Source organism: Phaenicophaeus curvirostris, chromosome 11, assembly GCF_032191515.1.
Source record: "Phaenicophaeus curvirostris isolate KB17595 chromosome 11, BPBGC_Pcur_1.0, whole genome shotgun sequence".
Taxonomy (NCBI): Eukaryota; Metazoa; Chordata; class Aves; order Cuculiformes; family Cuculidae; genus Phaenicophaeus; species Phaenicophaeus curvirostris.
The window spans coordinates 2,796,067-2,821,708 of NC_091402.1; the positions used below are offsets into that span (position 1 = coordinate 2,796,067).

The window sequence follows — 25,642 nt, forward strand, 5'->3', positions numbered from 1 at the left end:
GGCTTTTTGCACCATGCAAGGACCTTGCATGATTAATTACCTTATTTTCAGGTAGATAAAGCTGAAAAGCCTGTTTGCAAAGCAGAATTCTTACAAGGAATATGAACAGTATTTATAAATAGTAAGATAGAGAGATAAACTGAAAGGTATAGTCATTCACCAAAAGTGCGATGGCTAGTGAGGAGAAGGCAATCATTCCCCAAGAGGCCCACTGGAAGAACTGCAGCAGAGCTGTCAAAAGTAATGGGTTCCACCATCCTAGCAGATCCTGGTCATTTAGAAGAGTGAAGAAGGAAAGTGGTACAGCTTCTCACAATCCTGCCACTCCTCTGTTTGACTTGCAAGACTAACTTTCATGGAGGGTCCAAGATGTGTGTCACGATGGAGACATTCCACTCAGGTCTGTACTGTTAGCTACATTCTACATTGACATGATAAAGACTGTCCAGATCTGGGTCTTCATTGTTACCACACTATTCTCAGAAAGCCAGGGCTCTATAAATCAAGAGAGAACTTTATTGCCTGGAGACAATTTGAAGAAGTAGCCAATGCAACATACTCTTGTGATCCACAGACTGCTACCAGTATACATGGACTGCGTTATATCCTGACCGCTGCCTTCCAAGCCCCAATAAGTAAGATTTCCCATTTGGGATGTTTAACCTAAATTAACATTCACCTTTAAAAAAAACACTAAGTGATAGCTTTCAATGTTACCTTCCAATGCGTACTTCCCTCTCAGCCCAGAGGCACTGTTTTTCCTCCAGTGAAGGATTTTAAGTTGTTTGACTCTACGCTGTTTATTTTACACAAATGCTATTCCTTTCTTACAGATGGATATGATCCATTGAAGACCTGAAACATTTTATCCCACAGCAAAAAACTCATTCAAAAGTACCATCTGTTCTTCCTGCAGGGGCATAGTAATGCCAGAAAGAGTTTAACATTCCATAAATTAAGACCACTCAATGGATAGGTCATTGTTAAAGCAAAGCGAGGAATCCTTTGGAACCCGATGACAGGCATATTGCTTGGATTTTGCCTTAAAAATAGTATCCAATGTATTTTTTTTTGTTTGTTTCTTTAAAAATTTCACATACAACATTGAACAGTAAAGGCATGTCACAATCCAGACCATCTTAATGCCTGGCTTCATCCCCAGTTCCATCAGTGTCAGCAGGGTCCTTTCTAATAACTTCAGGGGGAGGTTTGGACTGGGCCAATGGGTTAAAACAGATCCACTGAAAAAAACCAGATTCTGTTCTCATTTACCCTGGTATGTGTCTGTTGTAGCTCCATGATATTCTGCCTAAGAGAACAGAATTCAATCTTCAAGTTTAAGAGCCATTAAAATAGGTCTTATTTCATAGATGTTACACTAATATATTACACTCACACACACAGAGCTCTCTCCCCCTTTCATTTATTGGTAAGAAACCCTAGCCAGAAATGAACTCCCATTTGCTCTTCCTTTCTACATCCAAATGCTAAGACATGCAGATGTTGAATAAATAAAAAGGCTGGCCATAAAATCCTGCTATGAGTATGTATCATTTGAGTCAACATGAAACCAGCCTTCATTTGCCATTCACAGAGAAAAACCACAGATTTAAACAAAAAAAAGTCTAAAAAAAAAATAATACAGCAGGCACAAAAGGAATCAATAGGGCTTAATAGGAAAAAAATGGCACTATAAAATCCTCCACCCAAGAGCGGGATCCCAGTGGCACTTTGCCAAGCTCTCCAGGCTTCCTGGGGACAACCAGTCCTCCTGAACATGCAACTCTTGTCACACACGCTTGGAGCTGCGTGTGAGCCGTGCTCCGGTGGCGCAGTGCTAAAGTTGCACTGCTTAAATCAGAAAACTACTACATACTGGTGCGTTTCAAAGCTGCTGGTGAAACAGTGAAGGAGATGACACTTACACGCTCTACGGGGTAAGAATTATCTAAAAAATGAGCTACTTCAGCCCATAAAGTAGTTACTTAAGGCTATGTAAGGGTTCACAATTGTTATCGTCCCTTTGTGAAACGCTCACGCTGCTGCAACAAAATTCGCAGAAGTAAAGCATTTTTAGCCCGAGCATTACTGTTCCCAGAGACAATGCATATATTTTTCCATCACATCAGATCCTGGATGGCGGGGGAAGGGCAGGAGCGGTGGGGAGGGGGGAAACGCAACTTGAGAAGTGGTAAGTGTGTCAAAATCTAAATGTCTTGGAGATACTTTGCAGCACAATCATCCTTTATGCTTGCGCAGCTCGGCTCATATGGCTCACATTCAGCCTGTCACACCGAATCACTGCTGCTTCTTGACTTACATTAACAAAAACAAACCTAACTTCAGCATGTGAGGTAAAATGCTTTCTTGATTCCCAGTCAAAAGGCCAGAAGCAGCATTAAAAATAATTGGGTTTTTGTAAGAAGCTCACGTCTGAGGGGACAATACAGCAAAGCATCTGACTCTCAGCACACACGTCTTGCTGATGGAGTATTTTGGAAAACAATCCGTCCTGCAAAAAGCTTTGTCCACGAGCAGGGTAGACACAGCTTCAGATGCCTTAACTAACAAAGCCAACCCGCCCCTATCTGCTTCAGCCTTTAAATTGCATCAAACAGGAGAGATTTCACATGAGATTTCAAGTCAGATGAGCAGTTAGAAAGTACATCTGGAAAACAAAGTACAAACTCAAAGAGAAACGCAGCCAGGCACACTTTTTGCAACTACCAGAACACAAGGCACAAAGCAAAGCCAGCACTCAAACAAAGTTATTTTACACTTCTCCCAGTAAATTTGCAACAAGCGTCCGGTTAGGAAGGATTTCTGCTGACCTGTGGATGTGCAGCAATGTAGAAGCAGTGGGTTTTCCGTCACCTTTTGTTCCCAGCCATGTCAGCTGTGCTCTGCTCCAAGTGCTGCTCACACTCCCAAATCCCCTTTTCCAGCTCTATCTTAGGAACTGCCCAGATTTTGCAGTGTAATCTGAGCAGGGAAGTACCATGTGCCTATGATATGGTTAATTCCCGTTTTACCCCCCCACCCCTGCAATGCCTAAGGAAGCTGCTTCCCATTTCAAAGCCGTGCCTGGAGCCGCCTGACCCAGGTACAGGCAGGGCAGCTCTGGGGCTGCCTCCTCACCCAAATGGGGCCCTTGAACCTCTCATTCCCACCTACCAGACCCTGGGATGGGCCACTGAGGTCTCCCTTTTGTCAGGGTGACCGGCACAGAGAGGACTACAGTCCCTACACCAAATGGAGCCAGCTCTCTTTACTCCACCTCCACAGCGCTGGTGCCACTGGACATTATCAAGGCCCTCCACCAAGGGGGTCCAGTGAGACCCCTTGAGACCCAGTGGAGCCTCGACACCCAGTTCAGGATCTTCGACAACAAAGACTCCCATTCCTCTCCAGTGTTGCCATCAGATACACGAGAAACAATCTCAGTTTCTTCTACCAGAAGAAAGTTTACTTCTCAAAAAAAAAGTGTCTATGAACTTTCTTCCGTCAATTCTTCTGTTCTTACTAGCCTGTTCCCATTTTGTGTTTACCATTATCATCATGTCTCATCCCTGGAGGTGTTCAAGACCAGGTTGGTTGGAGCTTTGAGCAACTTGATCCAGTGGGAGGTGTCCCTGCCCATGGGAGGGGGTGGAACTGGATGGACTTTGAAGTCCCTTCCAACCCAAACTATTCTATGATTCTATGATCATGCTTTATGATGAGAAGACTACACTTCAGAGAGGAAGGATAATCCTCCTCTTCCTAAATTCTGATTTAAACCCGTTATGACACTGCCAAACAAGCATCCACCAGAGAAGGCACCGAGAAGAAGGGGCAGAGTAGTCCTCAAGTCCTGGCACCCCTGCTCTCCAGCATCAACAACACCATCAGGGCCCAAGCACCACACAGCAAAATCCAGGTGATTAACAACAGGCACCAATCTGGTGCAGGCTTTTCACCATGCCTAGTTCTTGAAAAGGGTGACGTGCAAACCATCAATGGTTGTGCTGCTCCCCAGCTCTCTTGGAAGAAAATTCCACGTAATCCTTACGTCAACATTATCAATGTCTCCAACGCTGCTCAATCAAATCACCCAGAGGCTGAATGAGCCCCACTTGACAAAGCAGTTTCTCCCTCTGCCAGCCCTGGGCAGATGTGGGGAGCACCTTTCAAACAGCTGAGAAAGGGCCCTTGACAGAGATTAAGGGAAAGCAAGTCAGAGATCTTGGAAAAGCAAGGCTCTGAGACATAAAGATGGCAGAAAACAGAAAGACTTTGGGGGAACACTAACTCTTGGCCGCAAGGCAGCAAAGCAATTTCATGCAATTCTTTCCTGCTTTTCAAATTGCCTCGTAAGCATCACCTGCAAATCCCTTGCGTGGGATGTCTAATGATTGCATCGCACATCTGCGTTGTTCTTAATTGTAAAGCAAAGGTGCTAGTTGTATCTTCCCTGTTGCCTAATTAACTAAACCCAGTTCTGTTTGAAATCAGCACATGTGCAAGGTATAACTTGAAATTATGTACTATATAGGAGTATTTCAGAGAAAAATGTACATTCTTCAATGATGAATTCAACTTCTCAGCTCAGAAACTTGATCTGGATCAGTTGTAGCGATGATTGCTTACAAAAAAGCAACAAAAGGGAAGTGAAGTGATCTCAAAGGTTAGGAATTAGAGCCAACAGCCGTCTCTCACTGGCTAAGTTCTTGTCTGCAACTTGTACCTCCTCCAGGCACAGGCATCATCTCCCCTGTACCCTGGGCAGTGCTCTAGGGTCCTCACCCCATTAACTTGGGACTCTGTGCTCCCCATGCCTGGTTTGGGCTGGTGACCCCTGACTTGTGTGCACCTCAGACCCTCAGGTCAGGGCCAGGCAGTGAGGGCTGTGGAGCAGATATCACCCTGCACAACGCCAGCTCTTCATCGCTTAACTTCATCAGCCTGCAGAACAGCTATAATTTGCTGAAATGATGATTAATCAAATCTTATTTTTCTCTAAGGCAGTTAATGAACAGCCAATTAAGTTTCTCAGTTATTCTGAAATAACAATAGAACACTCTCCAAGTGACAACTAGCAGCTACATAACAGTGCAAGTCCACATTGCAGTAAAAGCCAGGCCAGAATCACAGAATCTTGGAATCATTAAGGTTGGAAAGATCCCTAAGCTCATCCAGTCCAAGTGTCAGCCCAACACCACTGTGCTTGCTAAACCATGTCCCACAGTGCCATGGCCACACACTTTTTTTGACCCTCCAGGGATGGGGACATCCCCACTGCCCTAGGCAGCCTCTGCCAGGGCTTCACCACTCTGTCAGGAAAGAAATGTTTCCTGAGATCCAATCTATGCCTCCCCTGGCACAACTTGAGGCCATTTCTTCTCATCCTATCGCTTGTTACTTGCGATGAGAGCCCAGCACCCGCCTCACCACAACCTTCTTTCTGAGAACTGCAGAGAGTGATGAGATCTCCCCTCAGATTCCTCTTCTCCAGGCTAAACAATTCGTGGGCTCCAGACCCTTCCCCAGCTCTGTTGCTTTCTCTGGAAATGCTCCAGCCCCACAATGTCCCCCTTGCAGTGAGGAGCACAAAATTGAACCCAGAATTCGAAATGTGGCCTCACCAGCACCAAGTCCAGGGGCACAATCCCTTCCCTGCTCCTGCTGGCCACACTGTGGCTGATCCAAGCCAAGATGCTCTTGGCCACTGCTGGCTCATGTTCAGCCACTGTCGACCAGCACCCCAGGTCCTTTTCCTCTGGGCAGCTTTCCAGCCACTCTTCCCCAAGCCTGGAGCTACATGAGGTTGTTGTGTCCCAAGTTCTGGACCCAGTACCTGGCTTTGTTGAACCTCATACGGCTGGCCTTGGCCATTGATCCATCCTGGCCTGGTCCCTCTCCAGAGACTTCCTGCACAATTTGGGGTCACCTGCCAACAGACTGAGGGAACACTCAATCCCCTTGTCCAGATCATGGATAAAAATACTGAACAGAACCAGCCCCAACAAGGAGCCCTGGGGACACTGTGGGTCACCACGTGACCCACAATTTTCTTATCCAGCAGAAACATGTCTGTGCAGGCCATAAGCAGCCAGCTTCTCCAGGAGAACACTGTGAGAAATGGTGTCAAAGGCTTTATTGAAGTCCCAGCAGATAACACCCACAACCCTTCCCACACCCACTAGGCTGTGTCACTATAAGGTCCTTTCACCCACATCATCCCAAAGCCAGCATTTTTTATGCCCCAAAGTCCCTTAGAACTCGGCAGTGCTGTACACGCGTGGATGCGCCACCACCTCCCTGCTTGCTCCCACGCCTTTGCTCTCCTCTGTCACAGCCCAGGCTGAACACAGCCCCCTTCCCAGCTGCAGCTCTGCCTCCAGCCCATCTCCTGTGCCCACTGCTGCTCCTCAAGCTTGTAGATGGTGTGGATCTCCAGCTGGGATGCCGGGGGACAGGAGAGCACACCAGCATCTGGCTGGAAGAGCCCGGGCACCCACAGCCTGCAAGTTCAGCAGGGCAGAGACTGTCTAGGTCACAGTTCAGCTCACATCTTTTCCAGACTCCAAACAAATCCATGAAAGCTTCATTTTGATCATATTAATCAGGATAAGATTAAGATACATAAACACAACTTAGTGCAGTACCCGAAAAGCAAGGAATGACATTTTTACAAGAATCCATAATCTTGTTTTTTGAAGTATTTCTGCAGTGGGAATTGCGCTGGAGCAAGGAATGCAAAACTCAGGCGATTCCAAGAGGGGGTCATGTGAAATTACTCTATTCCAAGATTTTTTTCAAATCATTAACATTTTGATTCTGAATACATTTGTAAGAATCTGCCAAAAAAACAATTTTTCACTATCAAAAGAGGCAATTTTCTGCAGTTTGTCCTTTTTTTCAGAATTAAAATAAAAGGATTTTAAAGAGAATTTATGCCATTTCTGCAGAAACTTCTGCAATCCACAGTGACAGTGCAGATTTTTTCAAATCAAAACCAAATCCCTCAGAAAAGAACAAAGAACATCCTTTGTTTCAGACAAAGAATTTCAGGAGAAACCACAAAATGTTCAAGCAAAACATTAAACATCGGATTTTTCCACCCATTTTGCCAGCAGTCTCGGTTTTCCCATAGTTCCAATATCAGTGTCAATAAGAAGGGGAGGGGAGGCAGGTCACAAGGACTACACTCACATCGCAACTTATAATCACTGTTAATTGAATAAGGATGAAAACAGGGTGTGATTTCTTTAACTTAGCTTTGCTATGAGGAAATGAGACCTTCTTAATTTACCGATCAGGAAAAAGGCTGTTGAAGAACAACTAGAAGAAGCGACAAGCACTATGATACAGATGCTGGCTCTGGTCCTGCCCATGGGCTCACTGTGAACACCTCTGCACCTCATCCAACACCGAATTCCCTTGCTCTAAACTCTCCAGGGCAGAGCTCAAGCACAGGGATGGACCGGTGACAGACGTTACTCAGGCTCTTTAAGTCAGTTTTAGAAAAGCAAGCTTAAAAAGAAATGGAAACATTTCATTTTAAACCCCTTGCAGATTACTTAAAGCACAGGCATAGCTGCCTGACAACTCTTCACCGCCCATTTCAGTGGTTTTTTTCCAGCACAAAGTCAGACCACAGCACCTGGAACCTCAGTTGTGGGTTAGAGCACCCCATTACCCAGCATCATGCAACATCCAGCATGAGCAAACACAACCCACAGAAATGTAAAAAAAAATCAGAATTAAACATGTGAAACCACATAGTCTGGAGATGTGCTGCATCTTCATGATAAGCAGTACTGAAAGGGGCTCCAGGAGAGAAGGGAAGGGGCCCTGGATCAGGATGTGCAGGGATAGGATGAGGGGGAATTGTCTTGAGCTGCAAGAGGGGAGATTGAGATGAGATCTTGGGGAGAAATGTTTTGCTGTGAGGGTGGGGAGGCCCTGGCCCAGGTTGCCCAGAGCAGGGGTGGCTGCCCCATCCCTGGAGATGTTCAAGGCCAGATTGGATGGGGCTTGGAGCCCCTGATCCAGAGGGAGGTGTCCCTACCCATGGCAGGGGTGGAACTGGATGGGCTTTAAAGTCCCTTCCAACACAAACCACTCTGTGATTCCATGGTCCTGTGACTGGGGGGATCAGCCCTCAGTTCCAAAATGGTGAACTGCATAAATGAATCCGCACAGTAAGATGAACTGCAGTGTGCCCTGACAAATTACAGCTTGCCTTCAGAACAAAACAAAAATTGCAGTCTGCTTTCCGACATGCTATTTGGTTCCTGGCGTGGCTGTTTGTGTATCCAGAGGGATACATCCTGTGGAAAGCATTTGTAATAATTTGCGGGCTTTTCTAAAACACAGGCACTAACAGCCAGAGCACATGAGAAGCAATCTCTCTTCATTTGTATTAAGATTTTTGTGTTCTTCTCTGAGTGCTGATGTAGTATACTATGCCCCGAGGTGCTGCAAGTGCCTGACAATTTAGGATGTGTAAAAGAACATGAAAATGTAACAATGTCTCTCTAGCCGGAGCAAACAGGTTGAGTGCATCACTTTTACTCCTACATTGAAATAAAATGAGCTAAGATGCCAGTGATCAAAAAAGAAACCGGTTGGTATACACTAATATATCCAAAAACCTCTCCTACTGCAAAAACTGAAAAATTGAATCAGAATCATAATCATAGAATCACCAGGTTGGAAGAGACCCACCGGATCATCGAGTCCAACCATTCCTATCAAACACTAAACCATGCCCCTTAGCACCTCGTCCACCCGTCCCTTAAACCCCTCCAGGGAAGGGGACTCAACCCCCTCCCTGGGCAGCCTGTTCCAGTGCCCAATGACCCTTTCTGTGAAAAATTTTTTACTAATGTCCAGCCTAAAGAATGGTTTGGTCTGAAAGGGACCTCAAAGCCCAACCAGTTCCACCCCTGCTATGGGCAGGGACACCTCCCACTGGATCAAGTTGCTCCAAGCACCATCCAACCTGGCCTGGAACCCCTCCAGGGATGGGGCAACCACCACTTCCTTGAGTAACCTTGGCTAGGGCCTTCCCACCCTCACAGCAAAACATTTCTTCGCAAGATCTTATCTCAATCTCCCCTCTTTCAGCTGAAAACCGTTCCCCCTCATCCTATCCCTGCACTCCCTGATCCAGAGCCCCTCCCCAGCTTTCCTGAAGCTCCTTTCCGGCCTGGGAGCTGCTCTAAGGTCTTCCTGGAGCCTTCTCTTCTCCAGGCTGAACAACCCCAACTCTCTTAAGCTGTCCTCGTACAGGAGGTACTCCAGCCCTCAGATCATCTCTGTGGCCTCCACTGGACTCTGATAGCTCTATGTTCTTCCTGTGCTGAGGACTCCAGAACTGGACACAGGGCTCTAGGTGGGTCTTAGAAGAGCAAAGCAGAGGGGCAGAATCCCCTCCCTTGCTCTGCTGGTCTCACTGCTTTGGATGCAGCCCAGGATGCAGTTAACCTGCTTCATACAATATATCTTTCCCAAGTGGCCATCCACATTTTATACATTAATCATACCTAGCTTTTCAAGATCATCAGACAGAGTTATACTGATTCTATGATAGAGCTCCATGCATGATGCCGATTAGTTTAGAACAGGAAAACCTGACATGCTACCAAATGTTCTGGCTATGAAAATCGATTAAGTATAAATACAAGCCTCAACAGACCTGGCAGAGACACTGGGCAAGCCTCAGCAGTTCAGCAAGAAAGAAGCTCTCCTTAAGTAATGACTTCATTAGGCTGTTAGTGTGACCATGGTGACTATTATCCATCCCAACATTCAGCTGTCTTTCCTTACAGCCACAGCCCAGCTCCCTTCAGACTCTCACAGTCCTCCCTAATTCACTTCAGGAAGGAGACAAACCCAAAAGCCAGCAGGATTATCTTCAATAGTCCCATTAGTGGCTTCAGCCCACATGGTCTTGCCTAAAGCAAACTAGAAAGCGTGGTGTGGTAGTGGCGTCCCTGCCCACGGCAGGGAGGTTGGGACTGGATGATCGATAAGGTCCCTTCCAACCCAAACCATTCTGTGATTCTAGGGTTCTATGAAGTGCTCATGTGAGCCACACAGCCAGCAGACGGGAGGGCTGCTACCTCCTGCCCAGAGGCAGCAACAGCACTGGGAGACAGGGACCAGCAGAGCTGATACCAGAAGAAACAGCCTGGTACTGGTCAGAGGGGTTGGATATGAGCAGAGATGCCCACACTGGACCCTAGCCTCAAGGGACTGCAGAAGGCACAAGCCAGGTCCAATAACTTTGCCCAGTAGACTTGCTAGCAACTTCATTGCCAACTCTATTAAAAGCCAGTAATACATTCTGCAAAGTAAAACTGTATTAAAAATAAAACTGAATTGGGCTTTGGTATCCAAATGAAAATCTGGCAGCTTGTTCCCATGCAAAACCCATCAGGAGTGATACATTTCTGGAGGACAGCTGGAACAAATCCATGGCATTTAATGACATGAAAAAGCAAACCTTGAGCAAACAACTTTAAATCATTTGAAATACTACTGTGAAGAGATGGAACTTTACAGCGCTCGCATCTTACAGTAATTAATCATTTCTAAACAGTTGGTTTTAATTCTTAAAGAAAAAAAAATCATCATTTGCTGAAGTGATGTTTTTTCCCATTCCAGGCATGTATTTACAGTGGTGTTCTCCTGTGAGAAGGTTTCAGGCTGCAGAGAACTTCAGAGTTTTAAATGTATTCTGTCTCTTCTCCTATCTAAATATTCATGACACAGCAAAACAGTATTTTTCTGCCTTCCATTTTCATTTTCTTTTTTACAACCAACCTCCAGAACACAGTACAGAAAACCAGACGTCCTAGAAGTTGCTTCTATGAAACACTTTGATTGGAATCATCACAGAAACACAGATGACAAATTGCTTTGTAATTTAAAAGAGAATTTGAATCTCATTGGCATCTGTTGAATCTCTGTCCTTGCATGGATACCCCTTATCACCCTAAATGGCTCACAGATCCTCAGGTGAAAGAATGGGTTTGTTCTTCTGTGGGAAAAACAGCTGTTCTACCAGAACCACGCAGACACCCCTGAGGAGTTTGGCTGGTCCCACTCCGGAGGGCTGCCCCAGAGCACCAGTGACTGTGAAATTTCCCAGAAAGAACCATTAACGGGCCCCAAGCCAAGAACTGGGGGATAGCCAAGCTGAAATGATTTAGGACAGCATGAAAGTGAGTGCAAGGGGCACATCTTCAGCTGATCCTGTCTGACAGAGGAGGTTAAGTTGATACTGGACAAATGGCTCAGCTCTCAATTACATACAGCCTGGGGAAGACACAGACAGGCTCTCCTGGATGTGGCTACAGCAGGAGCTGGCTGAGGACCAGCAGCTGGCTGGTAGTCCCCCACCACACGTCTGGCAGGAGGGACAGAGAGAACATTCACTGTGCTAGTGCCGACTCAGCTAATTTGAGTCAAAACCAAAGGTGGTTTGAGCTAACCTGGCTGGCTTTGCAGTGAGGTGGATTAAGAACACCCCTAAGAAACCTCCTGCCAGCTCTGCTGGGGATATGATCTTTGCTGGGTAGATTTTCTAATTCCAAAAAGACATGTGTCCATGCCCAGGAATTGCTTTCTCTCTCTCTCCACCAGAAGTCTAGACAAAAAAAACATTAACATCCTTCCTTGACTGTACATGTACAGGTGTAAGGGGTTAGCAGCTACTAAAAGGTTTGGTGGGCACTGGAAAAAAATGAGTTCCTTGTCTTCAAGGCCTGGTCACAGAATGGAGTCGAGAGTAAAAACCAGGATTGAACTAAAAGGAGTTTCATCCTGGGGAACTATAAATAAATAAATAAATGAAATTCAACCCAAGTAGGCAGCGAAGAGCCTGAAGTGAGAAGGGACACTTTCCCAACCTCGGCTTCACAAGGAGGAGTGTGTGACATATTTCTTCATGACTTTTTCTCTCCAGGCTCCCCAGAGCACTTCCCGATCTCAGCAGCAGCGTGGCTGTCCCTCACGCCTGGGGCTGGACACACAGCTGTACCATGGTGGGACCGCCGGCACACAAACACTTCTCATGCTCCCATCTCCACCCACGGCTCTACAATATTGGATTCTTGGCACCAGTTTGGACAGCCCTGCAGTCGCTGCCTGTCTTCATTCATAAAAATGAGACCACACTGATGAAAGCCACAGGCCCTGATGCACCCAACAATAAACGTCAGTGACATCTCCGGGTCAAACATTTACTTCCACAGCTGGCCCTGTGTGGGAAGCCTGGAGGTCACATCTGGAGAGTGGAGTCAGGGCGAGCTGCATGCGTGGATCTGTGACAGCACTTAAACTTCTCCCTGATGTTGGATTCAATCCACAAAGTTCATTAGCAAATACGTCAGATGGGAACGTATGCCTCTCTCAAAGCAAAACAGAGGATGTAATTAACAAAGCTTAATTTTCATGAATAATGTATTAGGTTTGTAACACACAAGAATGAAAAGTTAAATTCAAGGGTCTAGTCTCACCCTAACTGTCTTCTGCAGAAGGAGTAGATCCAGGCTGCAAGTGAGCTGCAGTTTCCTCACATCTAAGTGGGACATGTTTGTTTCAACAGTTTGGTTTCATGCAAAAAGACCACAATAATGTAAGCAGGAGAAAACGTATCACTTTTTGGAAAGCTCCTTTCAGAAGCCTCTTCCTTTTAGCTCCTGCTCTATACAAGCTTGGAATCGGAATAGGACCTCTTGGGTTATTAAACCCAGGCCCCTTAAAGGCAACTTGTCACTTCCAGCAAAAGGAAAGGGTAATTTTATGCCAATGAGCTGGAAGGAAATCCAGATTTCTAATGCAAGAGAATGAGGGGAAAAGCTAAACAAAAGTGAATGCATGAGACCATATCACTCCATCAGAGCCTTACTCCAAACACATGGGCTGTGGGTACATCTAAGAGGAGATAAGGAACAGAATAACTAGAAGTCAAGGTCCTTTGTGCCACTAGGGATCTGTATACAACTTACAAAAGAAAACACCTCCATGCAGTTCAGCCCTGGGAAAGGGGAGGAAGGGGAGCAGCAGGCGCAGCCCTGTCTCTCCTGGGGCAGCACAAGGCCACTTGAGATCATGGTTGCCCCAAGGTCACAGAATCATTAAGGCTGGAAAAGACCTCCAGGATCATCCAGTCCAACCATCCAAACAATACCAACATGGCTAGTAAACCATGTCCCAAAGTGCCACAGCTACACAATTTTTGAACCCCTCCAGGTATGGATACTCCACTACTGCCCTGGGCAGCCTCTGCCAGTGATTAACCAGTCTTTCAGTAAAGAAATTATTTCTAATATCCAGTCCAAACCCTCCCTGGTGCAACTTGAGGCCATAAGGTTGAAGGCTCATAGAGAGGTAAGCAGCTCCCAGCACCACTGGGCCAGCAAGTAGCCATCTGGTTTCCTCAGTGAATGATGCTGGAAAGCCACAAGGCAGCTGAAGGAAATCATGTGCCCACTGCAACTCTTTCAGCAACCACAAACATCTCTGGGTAATTTAAAGGACACTTCTGCTTTTGCCAGAAGCAATTAAGTCCCACCTCTTCCTCACAAACTAGGGGAAGGCATGGAAAAAGTTACAAAGAACAGTTTGAAAGAAAAGACCAACACTGTAAACATTTGTCACCTCCTGGAATAAAGGAAAGGAGGCAGCTGTGAAAGGCACGATTGGCAGTAGGCTTGGTTAGGATTAGCCAGAATGCAAAATCTAGAGGCATAAGCATGACAAAGAAGGACAGGCAAGGTGCCCTCTGCACCCAGCAGTCTCCACGCAGGCTTTGAGAACCAAGAGCCGATACTAAACACTATAGCAACAAGAGCCACATGAGGCCTTGGAGATTTACACACAAAAAAAAATGCACAAAAAGCATAATTTTTAACATGGAGTGAAACCAGGTCACAGCCTGGAGATGGGATGCAATTACTCTCTGCTCCTGCAAACCCGGAGGAACTGACATCCATGGGGCTGGAGCAGTTCCAGCAGCATGGAAATGCCCCCACACTTTCCTTCCTGTTGACAATGAACTGTCCAGCAGAACAAAAAGTTTTCATAAAGTCTAAGAACAAGGCTAAATACCTACCAAAGGGACAGCAGTTGAGAAGATACCAAATCCTCATCGCACTGTTGCTCTATAGAAACCTACCACCACAGCCAAGACCAGGCTGGGACGGCTGGTGGGCTTCATGTTGTGCATACATAGGAGTAAAGTTGCACTCACGAGCAGCCTGGTGCAGACTCCTGTGTGCCCATGGGCCTCTTCCAGCAGGTGAGCAGACCCGCAGCTACACTCACCCAATCAGCCCTCAATGGGGGTGGTTGTTGCTTTACCATGTTGCATGTTGGAGCAGAAGGTGCCAATTGCACTGGAATGTCACCTTTAATGCCACCAAGCAGCACAGGACTTGCTGCCCATTATCATCCCTGAAAGGCTACTTACCAGTCTGTGCACAAAACTGAATAAAGATGGCTTCATAGAATCATAGAATGATTTGGGTTGGAAGGGACCTTAAAGCCTATCCAGTTCCACCCCTGCCACGCGCAGGGACACCTCCCGCTGGATCAGGGGCTCCAAGCCCCATCCAACCTGGCCTTGAACACCTCCAGGGATGGGGCAGCCACCACTGCTCTGGGCAACCTGGTCCAGGGCCTCCCCACCCCCATTGTGAGGAATTCCTTCCTAAGGTCTCATCTAAATCTTCCCCCTTCACATTTAAAGCCATTCTCCTACATCCTACCACTACATGACCTTGTAAAAAGGCCCTCACCAGCTTTCTTGTAGCCTCTTCAGGTACTGGAAGGCCACTATAATGCCTCCATGGAGACTTCTCTTCTCCAGGCTGAACAACCCTAACTCTCTCAGCCTATCTCGTATGGGAGGTGCTCCAACCCGCTGATCATCCTCGTAGCCTCCTCTGGACCTGTTCCAACAGCTCCATCTCCTTCTTATGTTGAGGATTCCAGAACTGGACACAACACTCCAGATGAGGTCTCACAAGAGAGGAACAGAGGGGCAGAATCCCCTCCCTTGCCCTGTTGGCCAGAGTTGTTACCGGAACTGAAGCCCTCAGCTGCTTTGCCATCTGTTTCTTGTCTTTACTGGAGAAAATAAAGCTCCAGCCACCACACAATTCAGTAAATCCTCCTCAGAGCCTTGCCCATGAGACAGAATACTTTGATTCCCATCAAAGGATAAGGCAGCACTAGAAAAGGATTGGCACCAGAACAATGCCAAGTAAGGGTGTGATTTTTGGATGATACTTTTATGACAGCGCCAGCCCTATTAATACTGGTGTAACTGTCCTCAAAGTAATTCTGAAGGTCCATCTGACTCCACCACTGCCCTAGACAGCTGCTTCTTTCCTGTGCTAGTATCCAATCTGAACCTTCCCTGGTGCAGCTTGAGGCCATTTCCTCTTGTCCTATCCCTTGTTAGCTGTAAGAAGGGAACAGCACCCACCTCATCACAACCTCCTTTCCAAGAGCTGCAGAGAGCAATGAGGTCTCCCTTCCGCTTTCTCTTCTCCAGGCTAAACAGCTCCAGGTCTGTCCCTCAGCTGCTCCTCATAAGACATAAGATTCTTCCTTCAGTACTAAAGGCTTAGAGAAAAAAAACCTCAGTGTCAGTGTGGCACAAGGAAGTTCCAAGGACCTTCCCTCAGATAGTGACCAAGCACCTGACCCAACCTCCCCCGGCCTCACTCCAGGCAAGTGGCTGGGCCCTGGGCGGACAGACTGGCTCCAGCACAAGCCTTGGAGTGACAAGAGGAAGAGATAAGGGGAGGCGTGGGGGCAAAGAACAGGCCAGCTCTTGCTCAAGCCACGACCACACCAGGAGCGATTCTGCTGCCAGGGGCTTGATTACTCCATTGATCCTGCAAACGTGGTCCCCGAAATCTCGCCAACACAGCCCCCTGCTCCACTCTGCCAGGGGCTGGATTTCTCCACCAGTCCTTCAAACCTGGTCCCCCAAATCTCCCTGATAGAAATCCCTGCTCCGCTCTGCCGAGGAGGCAGCTGGCAAATGTTCACACCCACCACTTGCTCCAAGAACACAAGCACACCAGGCAGCGCACACTTCCCTTCGTTAACCCATGTATTTTCTCCTCTTCCTTTCAAACTCCCAGTTGGTTTTGAGATGCTAACACAAGGCGAACGCCCTCATGGAATACTTTTCCCAGATTCCCCACCATCTCCAAATGACACTGGGTCTGCAAACACTCCCACCACCCCGCGGGCTGCTCGCACCTCCACCCAGGGAGTTGTTTTCCATAAAGCAACAGCTCCAAAACATCTACAGCAACTTTCCGCCCCCCGCCCCTCCTTTAAAAGGGGACTTTTTCAGTACAGTGAAAACAATAAGAAAGAGAAGGAAACTGCGTAAGGGAAGACTGTGGATGTGCCCCAGGAGCTGGGAGAGCAGTTCAGATTGTGTTTTCTGCATTCAAAGGGGTGCAGGAGGCTCTGCTCACAACTGGGACAGGGACCAGGAGAGGGATTGGGACTGGAGACCAGGAGAGGGACTGGAGACCAGGAGAGGAAGCAGGGATGGGGGACCAGGATGGGGAATGGGACCAGGGCTGGGACTGGGGACCAGGATGGGGGACCGGGAACGAGAACAGGAGACCAGGATAGGGACGAGGGACCGGGATGGAGGGCAGCAGGGCTCGGCAGGCAGGTCCCCGAGGGGACAGGGGCACTCCGGGTCCTGCTCCTGGGGTTCCAGTTGGGATAAAGAGTTAAGGAATCATTTGGTTGGAGAAGATCTTTGAGATCATCCGGTCCGACTGTACCTGTCTGCCACTGAGCCATCCCCGAGCTTCTCGTCTGCCCTTAAGCCCCCACTGGGATGAGGACTCCACCACCTGCCCTGGGCAGCCTCTACCAGGGCTTGAGAACCATTTCAGTGAAGATTTCTTTCCTTATATCCAGTCTGAACCTCCCCTGGAGCAACTTGAGGCCATTTCCTCTCATCCCATCCCTTGTTACTTGGGAGAAGAGCCCAGCACCCACTTGGCCACAACCTCCTTTCAGGAGCTGTAGAGTGCAATGAGGTCTCCCCTCAGCCTTGTCTTCTCCAGGCTAATCACCCCCAGGTCCCTCAGCCGCTCCCAGAACCCCTGGGCTCCAGACCTTTCCCAGCTATGGATGCGCTCCAGGCCCTCAATGTCCTTCTTGTACTGAGGGGCCCAAAACTGAACCTAGGGTTCAAGGTGTGACCACACCAGTGCTGAGTCCAGGGGGACGATCCCTTCCTTGCTCCTGCTGGCCACACCATGGCTGATCTAAGCCAGGATGCTTTTGGCAACCTGGGCCACTGCTGGCTTACGTTCAGCTGCTGTCAACCAGCACCCCCAGGTCCTTCTCTGCCTGGCAGCTTTCCAGACCAGGCTCCAAGTGGATTCAACTCCAGTTACCATCACTCTTTGGCCCTGACCATCCAGCCAGTTTTTTCCCAGCAGAGAGTGCACCTGTCCAGGCCAACGGCAGCCAAGCTGGGGGGTGAAAGCCAAGCATGGGGCAGCACAGCCTCACCTCCTGAGTTCACCAGGTTAAGTCCCCTCAGGCAACAAAAAGTGGCTTTCATGGTCGTGCTAATCATAGAATCACCAGGTTGGAAAAGACCTCTGAGATCGATTCCCAGATAGTGCTTTTAATTCTCTTTTCATTTCACTGCTGCTTACTGAGTGCCAACCAGCCCCAAACCTCACCGTAACCTGCCACAGAGGCATCTGGTGATTCTGATCCCCATGTTTACATCAAGAGGGTCCAGTTATCAAATAAATGTGACTATGGAGACAGCTTATAGAAACTCATCCTGGTATCAACTAGAGACAAGTCCTCACAATGAACATAGTCACTGCAGCACTATGTCATCCAGCAAACATCCCTCAGAAGTGCTCAAGAATAACCCAGGGTGCCTTTTCCTTGCCAGGCAGCAAGGGTGCACTTGCAAGTGGTGGGGACTCACTCCAGTACCCTAGCACAGCCAGAGGGATCCTGTCGCACCCGGGACAGGGAGATCTGCTTCAGGGCACCAAGCTCAGCTGCCCCCGGCGTTTCTGCCCCATCAGCAGAAGGGGTTTCCTGCTCTCAGCCTGCCTGTGGGGCCAGCCCCAAACCTCTGCAACAAGCCTGTGGGGCAGACAGCACAAGGAGACCCAGCTGGGCTGTTCTCACACTGCAGAGATCCTCCATCTCCTGCATTTAGCTATGGGAGGAAGGGACTGACCAAGCACCCAGCTGACTGATGTAGCAGAACATCCATGGGCTGGGTGCCGGCTTTCCCTTTCCCAGCAATCAAGAGATGGAGCAGCATCTGCCACTCTGGTCAGAGGTGGTGGCTTGAGCACCTTGTCCTATCACTGCCTCCCTGGGGGAGAGGTTCCTCACCATGCCCTCCTCCTCCTCCTGCACTCTCCTCTCTGCCTTATTGTGAGCACAGCTCAGCCCAGTCTGTGACAGTAAAAACACAGTATTATCAAAGAAACCTTCGGGCTGCCCCTGGCTCTCAGCGGCTCCCATTTGCAGGCAAGTCTGAAATCTGCACAGATAAAACATGCGCACAGTCAGGGAAAAGCAGGAGTGTAAGTATTTCCATTTCTGAAGAACATGGCACCCTGTTTCTGATCCTGACAGTGCCTGGGGAAGGGGACTGCAGTCTGTGTGGGGAGGGGGTTGCTGCTGATTGCTGCCAGACACGCTCAGGGCTAGAGCAACTATACAGAATAATTGCATAACTTGAGTCGGAGAAAAAACCACCATTTACTTTGTAAGAATACAATCAATCCTCCATTAATGACCCTACCCAGTCTTGACTTTCATCTGATGGAAAAGAAGAAATCATAGAAAGAGCAGAGGATCTGATTTCTCTCTATCCCCATGAAGATGCAATGTGAGCACTGCTGCACTGAAGGTGGCATTTACAGTCTCCTTCAGTCATCTGGTGACAGCCCATGAGTGCCACTTGCTGTCACCCAGCTGTGCTGTGAGCAGGCAGGAAGGAGCAAAGCCCATGGTAATGCTTCACCTGTGTTTTGCACATCAGGTTTGTGGCTGAGCTGGGAGCGAGCCCCTGTCTGCAAGCTCCACGCTCTGGGGTCCGAGTCATTTGTGTTTAAGACCAGGAGAGACCATTGGAGTCAACACCAGGACTGTGATAAATCTAAATGCAGGAATTACACAGGACTCCCAAAATCACTCCAGCAGTTTTTACTGTTAAAGCCATCATGGTCTCAGCAAGGAAAAATCTGTAGGTAGGGGTAAAAACCTGCTCTGCTGATGATTTCCTCACATACCACTAGGACAAATCAATTAATCCCCTTACATACCAGTGCAAAACAGCAGCAACAGATGCAACACAGCCTTAAAGGACCTTACTGCAGAGGGCAGAAACTCTTCAACACAGCAGAGCAAAACGGCTGTTAAAAACCTTCCAGTTCAGCTATGCTGCACCTCAGCCCAATACCACTTACCCAGATAAACTCGGTAAGTTCTAAACCTAAATACAAAGTTGGAGCCCTGTGCTGGTGGGCTGTCCTCAGGCAGTGCTTTCACTTGATTTGCTGGAGCAAAAGCATGGCTCAGAAGCAGAGTAATTTCTTTAACATCATAAAATCACTTAAAATATTTTGCTTTGACTCCCAGTGACACTGAAGAACCAATACATCCAGGATTTCATAAAGTGAGGCTAAATGGAAACATCCATCATTTCCAAATGAAACAAAACTGACAAAGAAAAGGCTGTTTGAAGACCGAGAGGGTAAGGCAGGTCATGTGAACCCACACAAGATACAGAGCAGCCATCACCATCGGTAGGATTAGCACATACCCATGCAGGGACTGGCTTTGGAAAGCAAAATGAGCTCTTTGGAAGTCTGAATTAAGGAGGAAAAATGTTCTTCAGGGTGTTCTTTCAGCCATTTTTCACATTCCCAGCATTCTGGAAACAGCTCTGCACCAAAGGGGAGAGAGATGGTGCTTCCTGCTCCCAAGAGACAGGCAGGAAACCTGGACACATCAAGAAGGCTCTGGATGTGGTGTAGTTAGTCCTAGAGAATTTGACCCACAGAGAAGCTACCAGAGCGTTCCTGCATAAAAGTTCCAAAGAAGAGGAATCCAACCCAGGGAGAGAAAACATGATATTTTCAGAATTCCAGAGCTAACACAAAAAGTCTTAAGTATTTCCTAAGCAGCAATTCCCCAACTGCAGACCAGTCGGAACCACTCCACCAGTGTCCTCTACCCCTTTTGCCCCTGTAAATTGTAGGAACATCTCTTCCATGCTCCTCTCTCCCACACGGCTAATAGCATTCCCACTTTAAAGCAGTGCTGCTTTGGTGGAATAAGCACAGAGTAGAGCAGTTGTCAAATGTGGGCAGATTCAGACTGAAATATTTCCTCACATGTCCTAGTTCAACCACAGACTAAGGGTAGATGCCACAAAGCAACAGAGAGCAACGCCAGCTTGGCCAAAGTCAGGCCATTCACCAGCGTGCCTCTCGTTGCAGTTGAGAAACAAATACATAGCAACATAGGAAAAGCTCTAGGCAGCTACTGCTGCTTTGAAACACCAGAGTCAATACCCAAACATGTTTCAAACAAGAGAAAAAGTGGACGATTTATAGACTAGCCCCATCCAAACCAATCAGTTACAGTGTGTGCCTACTCTGAACCCAGTAGAGGAAAGCCCAGACTGTTCTGGAGATTTCTGATCACCAGGGCTCGCAAAGATTTGCCACGACCTGTATAGCTTAACTCTTTACAGCAGCAAGAAAAAGAAACCACTTACAAGAGAAGATTCCTGCAGCACTGGATAAATGCAGTGTGAGAATTACCTTTTTGGACAGTTTAGGAGGAAAACAGAACTGCACCTTCTGTATTATCAGCCAATTTTTTTGCAGGTATCAGGTCCAACTCTGCTTTACTCATTCGGTGCCCTTGGAGGAGATAAAGTCAGGCACGTGAAACAGAGTAAAGCATAATTCTTCAAGAAAGGAACAAGCGTGCCCTACCATGATGTGCTCTTCATTGAAAGTCCTGACAAAGCAAGAGCACATCAAGAAGCAGGTGAGAAAGTATTCTTTCAGATCCTGACATTTTACTGCAAGTAACTGAGAAATGTACCCAAATCTAAGATCAAAGGGTTCTTCAAGGCAAATGGCAGGAAAATGACCTTCATCTTGGAACCTGGCTTGAAACTGTTCCTTCTTCTCCAACTTTTCACCACCACTAAGTAGGTGTGGGAAAGCAGGCTCTCAGAAATCAGCACTCTGAAGCCAGCAAATGCCAGTTCATTGATGAGCTTCTAGACTACAAAGGCTCCCGAGACAAATCCTGTGCCAAGGTGAAATCTTCCTTTACTGCACAGCCATAGAAACATGCACAATGTGCCCTTTTCCAGGGCTCGGTACCCTCATTTTTGTCACACAAAGTGAAACCCCAACCGAGCGCATCAGACACACTTCAGTTTGGACTGATTTCTGATTACGCAGCAGTAGCTCAAATCCCATACAAATGTGCAGTGAGTAGGCAGTCACATTTTATCCTAGCCACTCCCGTTGGCACCTCCCGTTTCTTCCTGGCCATCCCAGATCCTCTCACAGGATCACCTGTACCTGAACATTTTGAAAGGAAGGAATCTGAGGATGCAGTTGAAACAACGTCTTATTGCTTTCTTTTTTGAAAGGGTTCAGCATTGACCTTGACAGTTTTCAAAGCAACAGATGGAGCTTTAGCTCTTCTCATTGGAAGATATGACTAATGCAGACTGTTAAAAGCCACTTTAGATTTTTCTGCAGCAAATTGCATGCAGATTGTAAACAAAACAAAACAAATTCACAAGATAACAACAGCCACCAACATAGAATCATAGAATAACCAGGTTGGAAGAGACCCACAGGATCATCGAGTACAACCATTTCTATCAAACACTAAACCATGTCCCTCAGCACCTCATCCACCCGTGCCTTAAACACCTCCAGGGAAGGTGACTCAACCCCCTCCCTGGGCAGCCTCTGCCAGTGCCCAATGACACTTTCTGTAAAAAAGTTTTTCCTAATGTCCAGCCTAAATCTCCCCTGGCAGAGCTTGAGGCCATTCCCTCTTGTCCTGTCCCCTGTCACTTGGGAGAAGAGCGCAGCTCCCTCCTCACCACAACCTCCTTTCAGGTAGTTGCAGAGAGCAATGAGGTCTCCCCTCAGCCTCCTATTCTCCAGGCTAAACACCCCCAGCTCTCTCAGCCGTTCCTCATAAGGCCTGTTCTCCAGACCCTTCACCAGCTTTGTTGCTCTTCTCTGGACTCGCTCCAGAGCCTCAACATCCTTCTTGTGGTGAGGGGCCCAGAACTGAACACAGGATTCGAGGAGCGGTCTCACCAGTGCCGAGTCCAGAGGGAGAATAACCTCCCTGGACCTGCTGGCCACACCATTTCTGATACAAGCCAAGATGCCATTGGCCTTCTTGGCCACCTGGGCACACTGCTGCATCATGTGAAGTTGCCCTCTGGTAATGCTTCACATTATGATTCTGAAACATGCTCTTAATTTAGAAGGGATAACAGTATTGAAGTGGCATTTTAGCAGAGCGCTACAAATACTAAAGGTTGCCAACTAGGACCCAGAGCCCATGGGCTCTTTCTGTGTGGGTTCTTTTTATGTGGGTTTTTACACCCACACGCAGCACTGCTAGCATCAGCAGGGTTGTCTGTGGGTGCAGAGATCTGTCAGCACCGCACCCAGGGGATATAGCAGCAGGTGGGACACAGGAGAGCAGCCAGTGTGAAAGCTGGGATGGCTAGCGGTTTCTACAAGACTGTAAGCAAGGAGAAGTGGAGGTCTTCAAGGCCAGGCTGGATGAGGCTTTCAGCACCCCGATCCAATGGAAGGCGCCCCTACCTATGGCAGGGGTTGGAACTGGATGGGTTTTATTGCTCCTTCCAACCCAAACCATGCTATGGTTCTATGAAGTCTGGCAGCCGGACTGTGAGCAGGGCTGAGACACCCTCCGAAGTTGTGCTCACACTACACAAAAACTGGAGTGGCTCTTTACAAGAGCAGCAAAGCCTGGAGTCCTCTTACAATTTTGTCCCACGTTGGTCACAGAACAAACTAATGCTACAAGGCAGTAATTTGTCTGGAGAGCGCTTACTGAAAGGGAAGACAGGTGGCATTGTCCAGAGCTGTTCAGAGGAAAGGAGGAGTTAAGGATTAGGGCATCTCCCAAAGGATGTTGTCAGAGCCACAGGAAGCAGTAAAATCAGCTGAGAAGCTCACAGTAAAGGAAACAGAAGGCAGCAGAGCCCTTTTGGTAACACTGGACTGTGCCTCTCCAGGTCCAGTTGTGATTCAAGCACAGAGCAGGGGTGCAGAGTGCTCTCAAGGGAGCAGGACCACCACAGCTCAGCAGCCCCTGGCCAGGGGAGGAGAAGGCGTGAAATCGGAGAGGCAGCAGGGGCATGCATCCAGCCCCAGGCAGGGCAGTGGTGAGAACTTTAAGCTCTCCTTTAACTTTCTATGGGCTATTTTTTTAATCACGTGCCCTTTCAGTGCAAGCAAGGACTTGCTAGGCTTTTAACCTGAAGTAAATGGTGTCATTCCTTCTGTCATTCCTTCACTGAGATATTTAGTGTACCTCCCTCCCGACTGCTGAATTTTACCTTGCTCATCTTCTACTGCCAGTAGCTTTTCCCCATTATGCAAATATTCCTGCTTTCAGTAGTGCAATGGTTGATATTTGTATGGCCACCTTAAAATTAATATTTCTTCTGTTTGCTTCCAAGATGAGCATGTACTGCAGCAGGAGATGGGGATTTTGTGGCTATCGGAAGGTGCTGCTGCTGCTAGAGTCAGTATCTTGACCCCTGCATGTGGTGCCCACACCACAGGTCTCCACAAAACAGTGTTTGTGTGTTTACCACGGCACAGACAGCCTAGCAGGCAGTTCTTGTGCACTCATATTTCTGTTCTTGTAAAACCTAGGGTTCAATCCCACATCCCCAACATTAGTTCTCCATGTGTTTTTTTCCACATGCCTATGCAGGGATCCCCATCTTCCCTTTCCGAACCATGATTCTGTACAGCTTCCATTCCAAGCATGAATATTCCCATCTAGATTCCAGTCCTGGGCTCATCATCCCCATAGCACACTCCATTACCAACCCCAAATGAGAAGACTGTGATTTCAACCCTGAAACAATGTATGATTTCCATCTGACATTTCTGCATTTCACTGCAAGGGAGTTCCATACCCCAGGTTTCTGCTTTGCTCCCTGGAGTTACCCACTGCCCAGGCTACCAGAAAGATACAGCCCTTCAAATCGGGCAGAATCAGAGCTAAGACCACTTCAGTCTCACCTCTAGCACTCACAAATGCAGAAGGAAACACAGTTTAAGCCTCCCACAGCTCTCCACACTCCAGCAGCACCTCAAATCCCAGCAACACTTTATGTCACTTTGTTCACTGAGGCTGCTGCTTGGTCATTTGCTCCAGACACTGGGCTCTGCTCAGCCCTCACATCTGACTCACGCACAGGAGCCTGTTCTAACCAGCGCCTGAATTTTGGTGAGGAACGTGGTGTAACCCCTGCCTCAGTGACATGCGAAGCTACAGCAGAGACTATCACTGCTGACAAGAGTTTCCCAGCTCAGCCTGCCGAGGCAGAGACCCCCTGCCAACGAGCACAGGTCACTGGCGAGTCCCTGTGCATTTGGGAGACACTGCACAGTCCCCTTTGGCAAAGTGCATAAACCTTTATAATTACTTGACATACGTTGTTGTTTTTCCTCTGGTGGATGGCTCAAAAGAAAATATTTGTGTTCAGCCCAAGAATGCCGAGTCCAAGCCCCAGTCACATCCTGTGTTCATAATAAATACCTACTACACAAATAAACCACCCCAACGACTGTCTCCCCAGATGTCACAAAGCTACCCACCCCACAATCTTCTGTTTGACGCCGCCTGCTATTCTGAAGCATCAGGGCAGGCGATTTCTTGCTGTAATACCTTTCATTAGCTGCCACTAACCATTAGGATTAAAGCAGCTGAGAAGCTGCCCTAGCCCGGGTGTGGATCCAGCCACCAGAGCTGTGCCACACTGCCCTCCACAAACACACCATTACAGGGACAGATGTGGCACAAGCTGCTGGTTTTAATACTAAATCCATCTTAATCTCACCAGGCAGCAGTAGCTATCATCAGAAAACTCATATTCCACTTTTTGCCCCCAAAGCTATTCTCTAGCAAAAGCCTCGGGCTTTCAGCACTTTCATCTACAGAAAAACAGCCTTATGTTAAAATAAACCAGTTGGGTTAGAAACTAACCTGCTGTTATCTAGCATGCAGTTGTCATCGCTGATTTCCTTGCTTGTTTTAAAATGCAAATGAGCCAAAGAAACAAGTAAAAATGCCTTTGGACTGCTGTGGGGAAAGAGATGACTGTCACCAAGTGCTGGCAGACCATCTCTCTCCTCCAGCCAGGAACAAGCTCTCCTATTAGAGGTTTTCCCAAACCGAATAAGGTGTGGAGCTAATAAAGACTTGAATCAGCCTGATGATTAAATCTTGGAAAGCTGAAGGCCATGTGAGCCCATTAGTACTGACTTCTACCATGATGGGT

General features: G+C 47.7%; 1 protein-coding gene across 2 annotated transcripts in view; it reads right to left on the reverse strand.

Moving 5' to 3' along the window:
• FBLN2 (fibulin 2) overlaps window positions 1-25,642 on the reverse strand; it is a 115,492-nt gene that overhangs the window by 89,421 nt on the left and 429 nt on the right. The window contains exon 1 of one of the 2 annotated variants that reach the window (XM_069865652.1): window positions 2,832-2,972. The exons of the other annotated variant lie outside the window; for it this stretch is intronic. The gene's annotated coding sequence lies outside the window, so the exon portion shown is untranslated. Of the gene's footprint in view, window positions 1-2,831; window positions 2,973-25,642 lie in introns of those variants that run through there. 2 annotated transcript variants of the gene reach the window in all.